Consider the following 13230-nt stretch of genomic DNA (forward strand, 5'->3'; position numbering starts at 1 on the left):
GCACCTTCACATTCTCTTCATACAGTGCACTCTCTTCTCTCTCCCTCTCTCTCTCTCTCGGAAGAGAAAAGGAAACTTCCCAAGATGAAAGAAACACACAAGTTTCTACGAGGTGTGAATGTGAAAAAGCTTTACATATGGCATGTCAAAATTTTTGCTATACTCTCTCTCTCTCTCTCTCTCTATTGACATGATACGAATTCTCAGTGTATGTTCAACCTTTTTTATAATACAATTTTGTAGATAAATTGTGGTCAATTTTATATATAATCCTGGAGTTGAGATTTAATTATCTCCTACCTTTCTTACATTATGTTCATTATTGATGCAGGTAACCTTGAAGCCGTTGGCTTGCATGGGGCCATGAAGAACACCACCACTGTACTCAACCCTCCAAGAATTGGAATCCAATGCCAAAAAGTAGTACTCCTTGTAGCAGGAATCTTCGAGACTTCCATTGCGACGGTTGCTGCTTGTTCATGTTAATTGGGTGCTATCCTACCTGAGCTTTTTCTTCTACCCACTTCTTCATCCGATCTATTTTTTTTTTTTTTTTTTTTTTTCTGTCTTCTTGACCTTGTAAGACCTTTTCTTGATCTTGTAAGACCTCGTACCGTGTCTGCTGTCTTTGTTTTCCAATTTCCTACCATCTCTGTATCGAAATTCACTGATGCAGAGTTTTGTCGTTGTACTTTCCCGTTTCCACCCAACTCATCTTCTCCTTCCTTGTCTATCCCTCCTGAGCTGTTTGAAATTAGCTTGTCATGCGTATATGTGTATCTCTCCTCAGAAAGTGTCCCATAGAAGACTTGATCAGATCAGCCTCTAGCTTATAAGAGCTCATGCAAGCAATGGAGACCTCGATTACAATATGGGTTTCTCTTTTCACATGTAAATTTAGAAGGGATTGAAGAAATTAAATGGTAACAGTGATCCATGAGGTTGAGTTGTAAAAGAAGCTAGAATATTAATAAAAATATTCCCACCTTGTTTTTATTCAGAATAAATACACACTGAAATTATTTGTTCCTTATTCTGTTGAGGCCATCAATTTCAATTTGTATTATTGTCTGCATAAATATGCTGTTGCAGGCATCAGTTTCGTTGTTTTATATGTTGTTGGGTGAGAAAGTGAGGAAAAGAATAAATGTTCTCTCAGATCTGTGGAAGAGTTTCCCTCGTGACTGCTCTTATATGTACAAAATATCCACTGTATTATTGGAGCTGGCTCTATCTCTTTCTCTCTCCAAAAGACTTTTGTACTAAGAAAGTCGTTCATGGAAAAGCTGATTACCCCTTGATGTGATCACAAGTCTTCTTTCCACAACCTCATAAATGTGGTGAGCTCAGGGAGAAGGGGAAAGAGAATACAAATAAAAAATCCCAAAAAAAGTAAGTGAGATAGAGAGAGAGAAGTAGGCACCGTTTGGCAAACCACTCAAATTTTTTTCCCTTTTTAAAAAGTCAAATTATAATATTCTTATTTTTTATATCACATTAATTTATTTTTATTACTATTTAGATTTTAAAAAGAATCTATTAAAAACCTTTTTTTTTTTTTTAATCACATCAATCACATCTTACTGTTATTTAAACAAAAATTTTACTACAAAATTATTTACTAGACATATCCTACGTAAATCCCCCAATCTCAGGAAAAAAAAAATCCCCAATCTCTCTTTATATGATTGATTTGTTTCTTCTTTAAAGCAAAGACAAAGTAGGATAAACTGAAGAAATCCAATTTGGCAGTTCATGCGTCCCAAGCCTTTGATCGATCTGTATTTTGTTGCAATGGTTATGATAATTAATTAGCCGTTAGTCAAAGCATTATACAGTTTAAAAGCATGTTTAAAATTGCGTTAAAGAGCTAAAAACTCATATTTAGTACGCAAAAAGCTGTGCCAAGTAAAAATTGATATGTTTGATAAAAAAAACTTTAGACTTTTTGCTTGAAAAATAGCTCAAAATTACGTTTTGGAGAAGCTTTTTGAAAATGAAGCTTCTTTTAAAAAGCTCTTTCAAACCTTTTTTTAAGACAAACTATATCTTCCGAGGCAATCCTCGCTAAATTTAAGGTGATACTAGTTAACAAAGCATTTCTCAATATATGTTGAAACTTAAATTAGAATGAATATATATATGATGCTTTATTTTCATGCTAGTGCTATGCTGAAGAACCTAAACCAATTAATCCTTTGATCTTCATTAATTTTCCTGGCAAGTGGCATTTTTTGATGCGTGAAAAACGGATTAATTGGCTTTAGTGTCGGAAAAAAGAAGAAGAAGAAGCTATATATATATATATATATTGTTAACGGTCCGAATTTGACAAGTAAAAAAATCACAGCACATATGATCATATATATGATTTTTTTTACGGCACCTTAAGTCAAATGGGCGGTGTGAAAATGATGCAATTCCTTACCCTTTTTTCAGAAGAAGAAGAAGCAACCACATGGCTGCGGAGAAGCAATTGGATTAGGAATTTAGGGTAGACTATAGCCTTGAGAGGTGTGGGTGAATAATTCACCAAGCTTCGAAAAGGATAGATCGAGATAGCGACCTACCTCACACCAAAGGTAACATGATAAACCATCATTCAAATGAAATTTGTTTTTCTTTTTGCCCCGTTTTCAACTTTGCATGATTATTGATCAAGATTCTCATGCTAAACACAGGACATGCATGTCAACATCATAAACAAAATTTCCTGATTCAAACCATATTACGACCGATCATAATTAACATTTGCTACCCCCTAGATGCTTTTGTCAAATCATTAATTTAGTTAGTTTTGAAATATAATATTTCATTTCAAAAATTCAAAAAAAAAAAATGATTTAACGTATAATATATACATTTTTCATAAAATTTCGAGGCTTCAAATTAACTCTAACATGTCGTGTAGATTTTTTTAATTATAGACCGTTAAGAAAACTGCAAGACATCTCTCCGGTCTAATAACCCTATTTGGAAAGAAATGTAACGTATTCGCTACTGAGTTTGATTGAGTTTATTTTAATAATTAAACTTTGGAGTAAATTAATGAGGAAGTACTAATTGGACTGCTTTAGTGAGTATGCAAATTAATATCACCCACTAATGTTAATCATGGTCCATGGTCATTTCTTATGAAAGATATATATTACATATAAATTAGAGGCAAGCAGTTACATTGAACAGTCAAAAGTAGTTCTAGCTAGCTAAGATGAAGACCAATTGGGTTAATTACTACGTACTATATATATATTGAGTATAAAAAAACAGTCAAGAGTGGTGAATTCTATCACAAAATGATGATGTCCACAAGTGGGCATTGAAAAGCTCAATGCCTTTAGCTTGTCTGCGACTTATTTACCTCTCTCTCTCTCTCTCACACACACATTTGGGTTAGGTATCTCATGCATAGGGCCCATATATGTCAAACCCTTTTCCATCTTTAGGTAACATGCTAACATGGCTCTTTCATGAGGTTTTTACTTTTGCTCCAATGATTCCTTTCAAGACCCTTGGAAAGGAGGGGAATTACCTCTCAATAATTAATGCCTCGATGGAAATATTCAGGCCAATAAATTTGTTGGTAAAATGTGAATCATGGTCAGGTTGTAAGTTTAAAATTGTATTTTCGGAATGAAAAGGTTTTCCACTGTTCCTTCATGTGCGAATCAACGAAAAAGCATCCCTATTGATCAATGAGATAATACTCTTTATGAAGACAGTTTAGATATAATATTATTATTATTTTTTGCTTTTTTCCTCTTTATTTATTCATTTAATTAGCCGATGTAACACTTACTATGTCTCGATTCTCTTACATGATGATCTACTCTCGAGGATCATAATTTTCTGTTATTCTTTATTTAAAGAAGAGAGAGCAAGAAGGGATCTGTGTCCCTTTAGACTGAAATTTTTGATCTTCAATTGAAATGAATTAAAGATGTGAAATTACAAAAATAATCCTAGTTATAATTGACCGTCTCCTCTCCAGTTAAAAATCAACTAAAAAAATTATGTTGCTATTCCGAAAGGCACTGTACCCAATTTGCGAGGGTGCCACATTGCAAACCATGACCCCATTTGTATCATGTACGTAAATTAAGCTTTCAAGTGTTAGAATAATTAATTAAAAACAAAATTACTATGAGATTAGGAATTCAAAAACGAAAATTGAAATAAATTAATAAACAAATATGAGTAGGCAATTTGGTAGTAGTCACCCTTAATTCCTAGCTTATAGATGCTTAATTTAGGGACAATTGTGGTAGTCATCAGTCTGTCGCAATCTTACTCAGGGTACGTACGGTCAACAATAATTACGTACAAGTTTTAATTGAAGTTTAATTAACATAATTTTCATGCAAAACATAACATGGACAAGCTAGCCTGGTTAATGGTTATTTAGTTTGATTCCAATCAGCAGACCAGAAATAGATTCGATCTACTTCAAAAACTCTTTGTCCAAATCTTGATTGATAGATGCTGAACAAGACCATCGTGACAACACTTCAGAGGTGCATGCATGTCAGGCTCGATAAGATTGAATTGTCAATTTGTAATAATGGTGAGGCCGGTCTCAAACTGTTTTTTTATATATTGACGATCACCAAATAACTCCCGCCATTAATAAGCTTTGATGACTTTTCCGGCACCGGCACCGGCACCGGCACCGGCGCAGATAACACCAACGATCTTGTCTCGACTCCACCTCGTCTTTGTAGTAGAAAGGAGACTCGTCCAGAGCTACTTCTACTTCTACTGAGGCCTAGGCGGTAGGTCTCCAGACCTACAGTCATATGTGAAAATCCAAGGTTGCCCATCAGTGTTTCAGCCGTTTCAGTCTAGTGCTAATAATTTTTATCACAACCAACAAGACCAATACAAAATTAAAAGATTAGATTTGAGGAGTATGACCATTTTAATTAAATAAATTTGATTATAGTTGACCTATATATAGTCTTATACACATATATACTTTGACACGAACTGAATTTGTGAACCCGATACAAACCCAATACAAAATTAGAGGATTATGGTTTAAGAGGTTAGACCCGTTTAATTAAATGAGCTTGGTTAGAATTGACTTATATAATCTTATACCCACTCTTCGACATGACTCAAATCCGACATGCGAACATGAATTGTTGCCCCTACTTATTTGATAACTGAGTTTCGAACACGAATTGTCGTCTCTACTTATTGATAATTGAGTTTATCTATCAACTTAAATCAATGTAAGCTTAGTTTGCTTATATATATATTTTTTTTTCAGAAAATCAATTTCTACATTTTGCATGTAGATGGTATAGCTGAAAAATGAAAATTATTAGTTAAAGAACAAAATTTGTCATGATAAAAAGAAAATTGCATTCAAACATACAAAAGAGGTTTATGAATTATGATGTTGGGCATTTTCACGTTAGAAAGGGCAGCTTACAGTTGGGCATGCCAGTGCCTCTTCTGTTTGGGTTGGGCTGGATAGAATGGGCCGGGCTTGCATTAATCGAATTTGCTTCAAAACCTTCTGAAGCGTGCTGAACCCGAGCTGGATAGAAACTCACCTCAACATTCTGATAATTTGAATTTGGATGCAAGCCCCCCTTCCCCATCTTTCAATATATATATATATATATATATATATATATATATATATATATATATATATATATATATATATATATATATATATATATATATATATATATAATCAGGCTTTCTTTAGATTCACAGCCATTTCCAATTCTAACTAATAAACAAACAGAAGCCCATTCTACATATGATCAAGGTGCTCATTATTTAGGTGTCGATCAGTTTCCAAATTGCTTAAACACAAGCCATAAATTTCTAAATAATGGTTAATGTGGTTTTCGTGGTTATCGATCAAAATATTTTTTGAGTTTTAGAAAGTGATAAAATTGGTCTAGCTCCTAGACTTTTTGAATTTGTGGGATTAGACCTTTCGTCCATGTTTGGTCGGACCCGTGTCATATCAACATATTCTTAATATATATACAAAAAAAAAAAAAAAAAAAAACGAAGAATGAAGGTTGGGCAATAGGAAAAATTCCCTTCAACATGTGGTACGTACTGGTGGAGTTCTCCAACAACCCACTTCTACCCTGCGTAAAAGGGGAGTTCCTCCCCCATGCTAAAATGGGTTGCAAAAGACCCTTCCACCCTACGATCCACCATATAACACAGGCGAGGGTTGGTTGCGGGGAAGCCACCACCCCTACGACCACCTCTGCAAGGTGGGGGTGGGTGGTTGATAACCCCATGCACCACCACTTGTAGAGTGGATTTATCCTACCGCCACCTATTTCTACCTCTTTTTATTGTTTTAGAGAACATGTTGCTATGACAAAGATGTCACACGCGTGGCAACATTTAATAGGTTTTTGGTGATTTATTTACTTATTATTATTATTATTTTTTTTGTATAGAAATGTTAAACAGCCTTGACAGTTGATGCATGGGCATAATGACTAATCTTATGAACTCAGAAAAAGACCAATTTTTCCACTTTCTAAAACTACTAAAAAGCTTGTTTTCATAAACATGAACGCAAACCATTTTTAGATTTAACCCATTTCTATATATATATATATATATTTGATAGAGAACAACCAAGCCACACGAATTAATGCATGCATATATTGCGTCTTCATGATCTCTGTTCTAACGTCATAGTTTTCAAAAATTATTATATGACTAAACGAAGATGTGGAACTGTTCATCGTGATGTGGCTCTTGGTTCCTTTGATGGGTCGTCGATTAAATTAATCACGTTTAATATAATACAAGTTGGAAAAAAAACCTCCCAACTGTCAACCCTACCCAGGAGACCATTTCATTCTATCAATTCTCTCATTTTCCAGGTTTCATTCCGATAGGACTCCCTAACTCATCCTACTCAACCCCAAATTTGATAATCAGATGCTTCGTCAATAAAATATACGAGCAGCTAATAGGATTCGATCTTTCATCATATTTCTGCGAATCTTCGTCGATATGGCTTATAAACGTCGTTTTCTTTAGCGTTTCATTGGTTAATTAGTATTAGAACAAGTGCGTGTATCTGCATTATATATGCAGAAATGGTGCCCGTCGTTGTGGTCTTGACAATTTTATATTAATTAGAGATTGTGGGGATGAATATTACCCTTTTGAATTTAAATTTAAATTAATATCCCATCCTTTTCAGCCAATATACGTATAAAAATCGATCTATTCATGAGGAAAACAAGGTTCTTTTTGGAGCTTCAGGCTTCAGCTATCTATCTATATATGGACTTCTTCCTAGCTGCAATGGTTTTCTTTTCTCTTTTTGGGATGAGAATCATGGAGAACCATTGCTTAAAAAAGATTTTGACTTGCCTTCATTTTTTTAATAAAAATTCTTAAATTATCTGGTAATTGGGCTGATCAGATATATATATATATATATAAGAGAATATATATATATAGGCTTATAATTTTATAAAGCAAGTGTCGTTTTTAACATGGATCTCGTCTACTAGGTGGGATTGTGTTTTACAGATTTTCTAATATTGAATAGACGGACCGATAAGAGACCCGGGACAGCTAGCAGCTGGTCTGACGTGAAATTCAATTTCATATGAAAAAATCTGGCCGTACAGAAACTCAATAGTGCATTGAAGAAAATCTCTGACCCCGTAGCAACATTAACACAGCTATTTAATTACGATATTCTTTTCTTCAATTTATGTGTGCCACTGACATCACAATTTCACATGCAATTGTGAAGTGTACAGATCATCAACACCAGATCGGCAATGAATTAAGTTGTTTATTGTTTGATATTTAATGGACAGTTTCATGTCAGCGAGCAGACACTTGGACTCCATCTGTTCACACAGATAGGACTCGATTTGTTCAAAAAACAGAATAGGACTTGAATTGCCCCCTTACACAGGACTTGGGTTCCTTCCATCTGTTCACGCAGTCTAATCCATCTACTCAGACAGTCTAAGCAGGTAGAACTCGATATGTTCGAACAGAATAATTCTGAATGCATGCCCTCTTACACAACTGTGGATTGCCATCATGAACGGAATAAGACATGAATGCCCTCTTATTACCAACCAAAGAGATAATAATATGATATTTCAGATCTTTTGCAATAAATTAAAGTTGGTTGTTGTATAATTTAATGGACATGCAGTTTCATGTGAGCGGACAGTTGGGATCCATCTGCATGCTCAAACAGTCTAAGCAGGCAGGACCAATATGTTCGAGCATAATAGGAGTGAACGCCCTCTTACCCCAACAAATAAAAGTTACACGATTCAAATCTCGTGCAATAAAATTGGTTATTTTTTTGATTTAATGGACAATTTTATGTGAACGGTCTACGCATGCAGGTAGGACTCGATTTGTTAAAAAATAATAAGATTTGTTAGTACAATTTTCAGTATGATGATGTGTCATTTCGGAATGGGCACTCTTTGCTACTTACAAGAAGAAAATATTAAACACAGGAGGTGATCAGATGAGTCTCACTCTAATGCCTAAATCAAATTCTTGTAAACAAAATACAGGAATAGGAAAGCACAAGAAAAAATAGAGAGATTTGATACATGAAGTCATGACTTATTTATAGACATGTAGTTTTGCTGCACTGGAAATTAATGTTCTGATTAGAGTTCAATTAAGACTCTAATCCCATATCGTGTGGGATTAGAGCTTATCCCTTGATCAAGAGTCATGTTCAGCTAGGACTACTCTTTAACTGAGTTCAAACAAATCTCTTATCCCATATCATGTGGGATAAGAGGCAATCTCGGAACATTCCGGATTGAGATCTTCGATCGCCTTGTCAAGGATTAGTGATCAGATCTTCCCCACAAATCCCTACTATAATATCGCGATTAGAATCTCAACATATTCCATCACAATCACCTCGTGGTAATCCCCAGAAATTCAATCCCGAGACTATCTAGATATGGGCATTCCGTTTAAATTCTTCTCATATTCTCGGGACACTGATGTCGATCCCTATGTTTATCCCCTATTCTGCCTATCGAGGGATATTCATAAGTTTTTTTAAGGAGCATTCGAAGTGTTTCCAATCCAAGGTCTCTCTCAGCCAAATCCGGCACATTTATAACTGTCCGAATTTTCACAGGCCTCTAACGAAATTTGACTTTCTGCTAGAGTTGACGGACCAGAGGGGCCCACAAGCCCAGTCATAAACTTGTATGAACTTTGAGAATAATAATTTTTCCAACAAATTGAATGCCCTCTTACACAAGACTGTTAGATTAGCAAAAATACAATGAGAAAGGAAAATTTGTAAAGTAATTTTGGATTGGAAAATAAGATTAACGTCAGCAACAGTAGTTGGACCACCGAAAATAAGAGATTGACGGCAGACACCATGATAGGTACGGACGGTGATTGTTTGCATTTAGACATGCTTTAATCAGCGTCATCTGTCAACCTTTAGATCGATCAACGTGAATACGTACGATTGTTCCCTCAATATCTTGGTTGGGCCTTGAATCTTGATCTGGCATATACATACGTACAGGGGTGGAGCTACTCTTCAGTTTGGGGGGCCGGCCAAAGGGTTTCACATAAACAAAAAAAAAAAAAAAAAAATTATCCTTTACTTATTTTTTCTTAGTTTTGATCCCCCAATTTTTTTTATTTTCTTTTTTTTTTTTTTTTTTTTTTTTTCATTTTAACCCCTTCAAAGTTTAAAACTTAGCTCTGCTCCTGCATACGTACACGAATAATAGAGTACGTACAAAGCACGCAGATCATTTTCAATGCTACTTTATTATTATTTGACAAATAATACACATTAAAAATTATTATTAAATTTTAAATAAGTTAATTTATATAATTCACATCAATAATAATTTTTACAATTAACTTAGAGAAGATTTGGGTACTAAAGATCGAGTAGCCTCTAAGGAGTGGTAGAGGGGTAAAGGGCACAACAGTCACACGATATATATTATGTGGCTTAATATTGGTAGTTATTGATAATTTGACAAGTCCAGGCAAAATGTTTTTTTTTTTTTTTAGAAATGATCCATACACTTATTTCTCACAACAGTCCCACAACAAGCTGATGTGGCTGGTAGTATTTTATTATTTTTTTACAAAAAAAAAAGAAAACAAAAGAAAACAAAAAAAATAATAAAATATTACCAGCCACATCAACTTGTTGTGGGGTTGTTATGAGAAATGAATGTAGGGAATCATTTCTTTTTTTTTTTTAACGACTAAATAATATAGACATGTGTCAATATATAATTGGTTTTGACATGTCACGTTAATAAATTTTGTCACTTTTTGTAACAATAATTACCTATTTATTTTGTTTGCATATTTTAGAGTGTTCAATCAAATTAATTAACTTCAGAAATTAAGCTATATATATATATATATATATATATATATATATATATATATATATATAACTCAACAAAACTATAGGGATTATTTTATTTTATTTTTTCTGGCAGAAATTAGAGCTAACCGATAAATATCAATTGATTGATCGACGACAGTTCTTAATAATATGATAAAAACTATATATGTAGATAACTATCGCTTTTGAGGTTTCAATTATTGTGTGTGTAGCATTATAAAAATGATCGCATCTTTGTCTGACGTATTGTTACTGCGTTGGACTTTGGGCTCATGGCTGCCACTGCTGAGAGAGACCTTCGTCTGTGGAGACAATTTTTGCCAATAATAAATCTTTATTTTGATATATATATATATATATATATATATATATATATATATATATATATATATATATATATATATATATATATATATATATATATATATATATGTATTGTGGTGTGCTTCTTTGAGAGAGACCGTGAGCCTTGTTCCAGGATGGTGATCCATTAATCTTCTTAATTATAATTAGGCCACCATTATCACGGAGCCCTCAAGTAAAAATAATAGTTTAAAAACTGCTACCTAAGTGGGTTAATTAATTAGATGAAACAAATGAATAGACCAAATAGAAATGTGAAATGATAATATGCAAACAACAGTTAATACTGTTGTTGTGTGATCGAGTCTATGATTATCCATGGAAGAATTGACTTGGAGTGGCTCCGAACGAATAAAAGCACGTCCTTTCATTTCTGATTTAATTAGTCGGTCGTTGCCATCGAAGTGTGTGTATATGCCGTGGAGTGCATGGGAATGCAAACCCTTCTTCTATTGGAGGCAACGACCCAACTTTATTTCCGAAAGTTATCTAAATCTACTTTTGGTAGGAGATTAGGTAGGTGTTCCTGGTCATTGTCGTGCTGTTTAGTCTTTCTTTCTTTCTTTCTTTCTTCTTCTTTTTTTTTTTTTTTGGTATTTCTTTAATTCATTTACTTGAATGCAGGTTCGATCAATCACTCAAAACGTTGATACTACAGGCTATTGCATTTTGTTAAGTGATTTTGTTGTCTCTTGTTGCAGAAAGAAACAATTATAATTAATTTGTTGTTGTTTGGATGAGTACTAAGCTAAGTACCATGTATTTGTTGACATCACTGTCGAGCTACACTCACTCTGCTAGTTCAGCCAAAACAGATACATGCAGGTGCCTCGATCTGAGGCATCTAATTCGATCTTTTTATATTTTGCGATAATAATAAAAATATTCAAACTGCCCATTATGTCTTTAATAAATACTCAAGCACATTAAGCTCGGCCGCCATTCACTTAATTATTTAAATATATAAATTTAATCATTTAATTAGTTAATCAATACTTTAACAATTATTCTTACATGTTAATTCAAATTCTTTTTTAATATGTAAAATGATGGACATGATTCAAACTAACAAACTCTAGTTTTGATATTATGTTAAATTACCACTTATTCGAAAAACGTAATTTAATATGAAAAAAAAAAATTGTAAATTTAATGAATACTTTAATATTTTGACTGATGTATTCACTGATGCACATTCACCTGAACGTTTTCGTGACCTAACTTGTTTTCAAATTCAAGCTGGCTTCCACATTACCGTCTTGAATTTGATGGAATATATGTTAGAATATCTTTTGGATACTTACCTTATTAGCCTAATATCAAATTTTGATTGGTGAGATTACTTGTCATTCGAAGACCATATTGATATTTGGCGGGACGAAGCCATCAATTACTATGGATAGGAGATTAATTAGGTGTTCATGGTCATTCTCGTGCTTGGTCTTTCTTTCATTTTTCTGGTCTTTCTTTAATTGATATTTGGCAGGGACGAAGCCATCAATTACTATGGATAGTCATAGGAGATTAGGTGTTCGTGGTCATTCTCGTGCTTAGTCTTTCTTTCTTTTTTCTGGTCTTTCTTTAATTCATTTACTTCAATCTGATTAACGCACTCAAAACGTAGATTTAATTGCAAGCCTCAATTGGACATCCACCCTGCATCTATTAATACATTTCGTGAAGTAGCCTCTGCTGCTCTTTTAACTTTTTAGTTGACTTCATTTTTTGGTTGTGAAAATTTACTTTTGAAGGGATGCTCTACTTGTTATTCTTGTTATCAACAATATATCATATGTACCCTCTTCTTATTTTTTGCTAATTGTATTTCAGATATTAGTTTAGTTTATCTTTTTTTCATAGGTAAGTGGGCCGCTTCCAATTATGTTTTTGGAAGCATTCTCATAGAATTTCTTATCTTCTCTTTCATTTGAGAAATGTTAGAGCATCTACTGTGGTCCTTCTTGAATCGTTCTGTACTAACTTAGCATCCTTTTTAAAATCTTTTTTTTTAAAAAAACTTATAACTAATTCTCTCTTTATTTTTTTTTTCTTCTGTGTAAAGTCCGTATAGAAAAACCATAATAAATACTCTAACATTACTCCTTCTATTAGGATAAGAAGCGAAAAAAAAAAAATAAAAATACACCCTTATAACTTTTCTCTCATATTTAATTAAAAAAAAAAAAAAAAAATTGTGACCGACAAAGAATTAATACATGTGATTTTTGTTACGAAAAGACAGAAACATCAAACTTCGAAGGGCGGTCTATACTTTTTGCCTTTGAGATGTGAGATGAAGTTGGTATCTAGAAATATGATGAGCCCCCAACGAAGCTTGACTTTGGTGCCTACACGTGGGGGATGCGGTTCCACTATAGACCGTGTAGAATGCAAGGGCAGCTCGTAGGCTTTCACCATAATCGAAAAGATATATAAAAAAGGCTGACAGTTAATTGATTGCT

General features: G+C 33.6%; 1 long non-coding RNA gene across 1 annotated transcript; it reads left to right on the forward strand.

Annotated features, from left to right (window-relative positions):
• Positions 1 to 996, forward strand: LOC133867018 (uncharacterized). The gene is made up of 2 exons (XR_009900035.1): positions 1 to 112; positions 332 to 996. It is a non-coding gene; the product is annotated as an uncharacterized LOC133867018 (long non-coding RNA).
• Positions 997 to 13230: the final 12234 nt, after the last annotated feature.

Source organism: Alnus glutinosa, chromosome 1 (genome assembly GCF_958979055.1).
Source record: "Alnus glutinosa chromosome 1, dhAlnGlut1.1, whole genome shotgun sequence".
Lineage (NCBI taxonomy): Eukaryota > Viridiplantae > Streptophyta > Magnoliopsida > Fagales > Betulaceae > Alnus > Alnus glutinosa.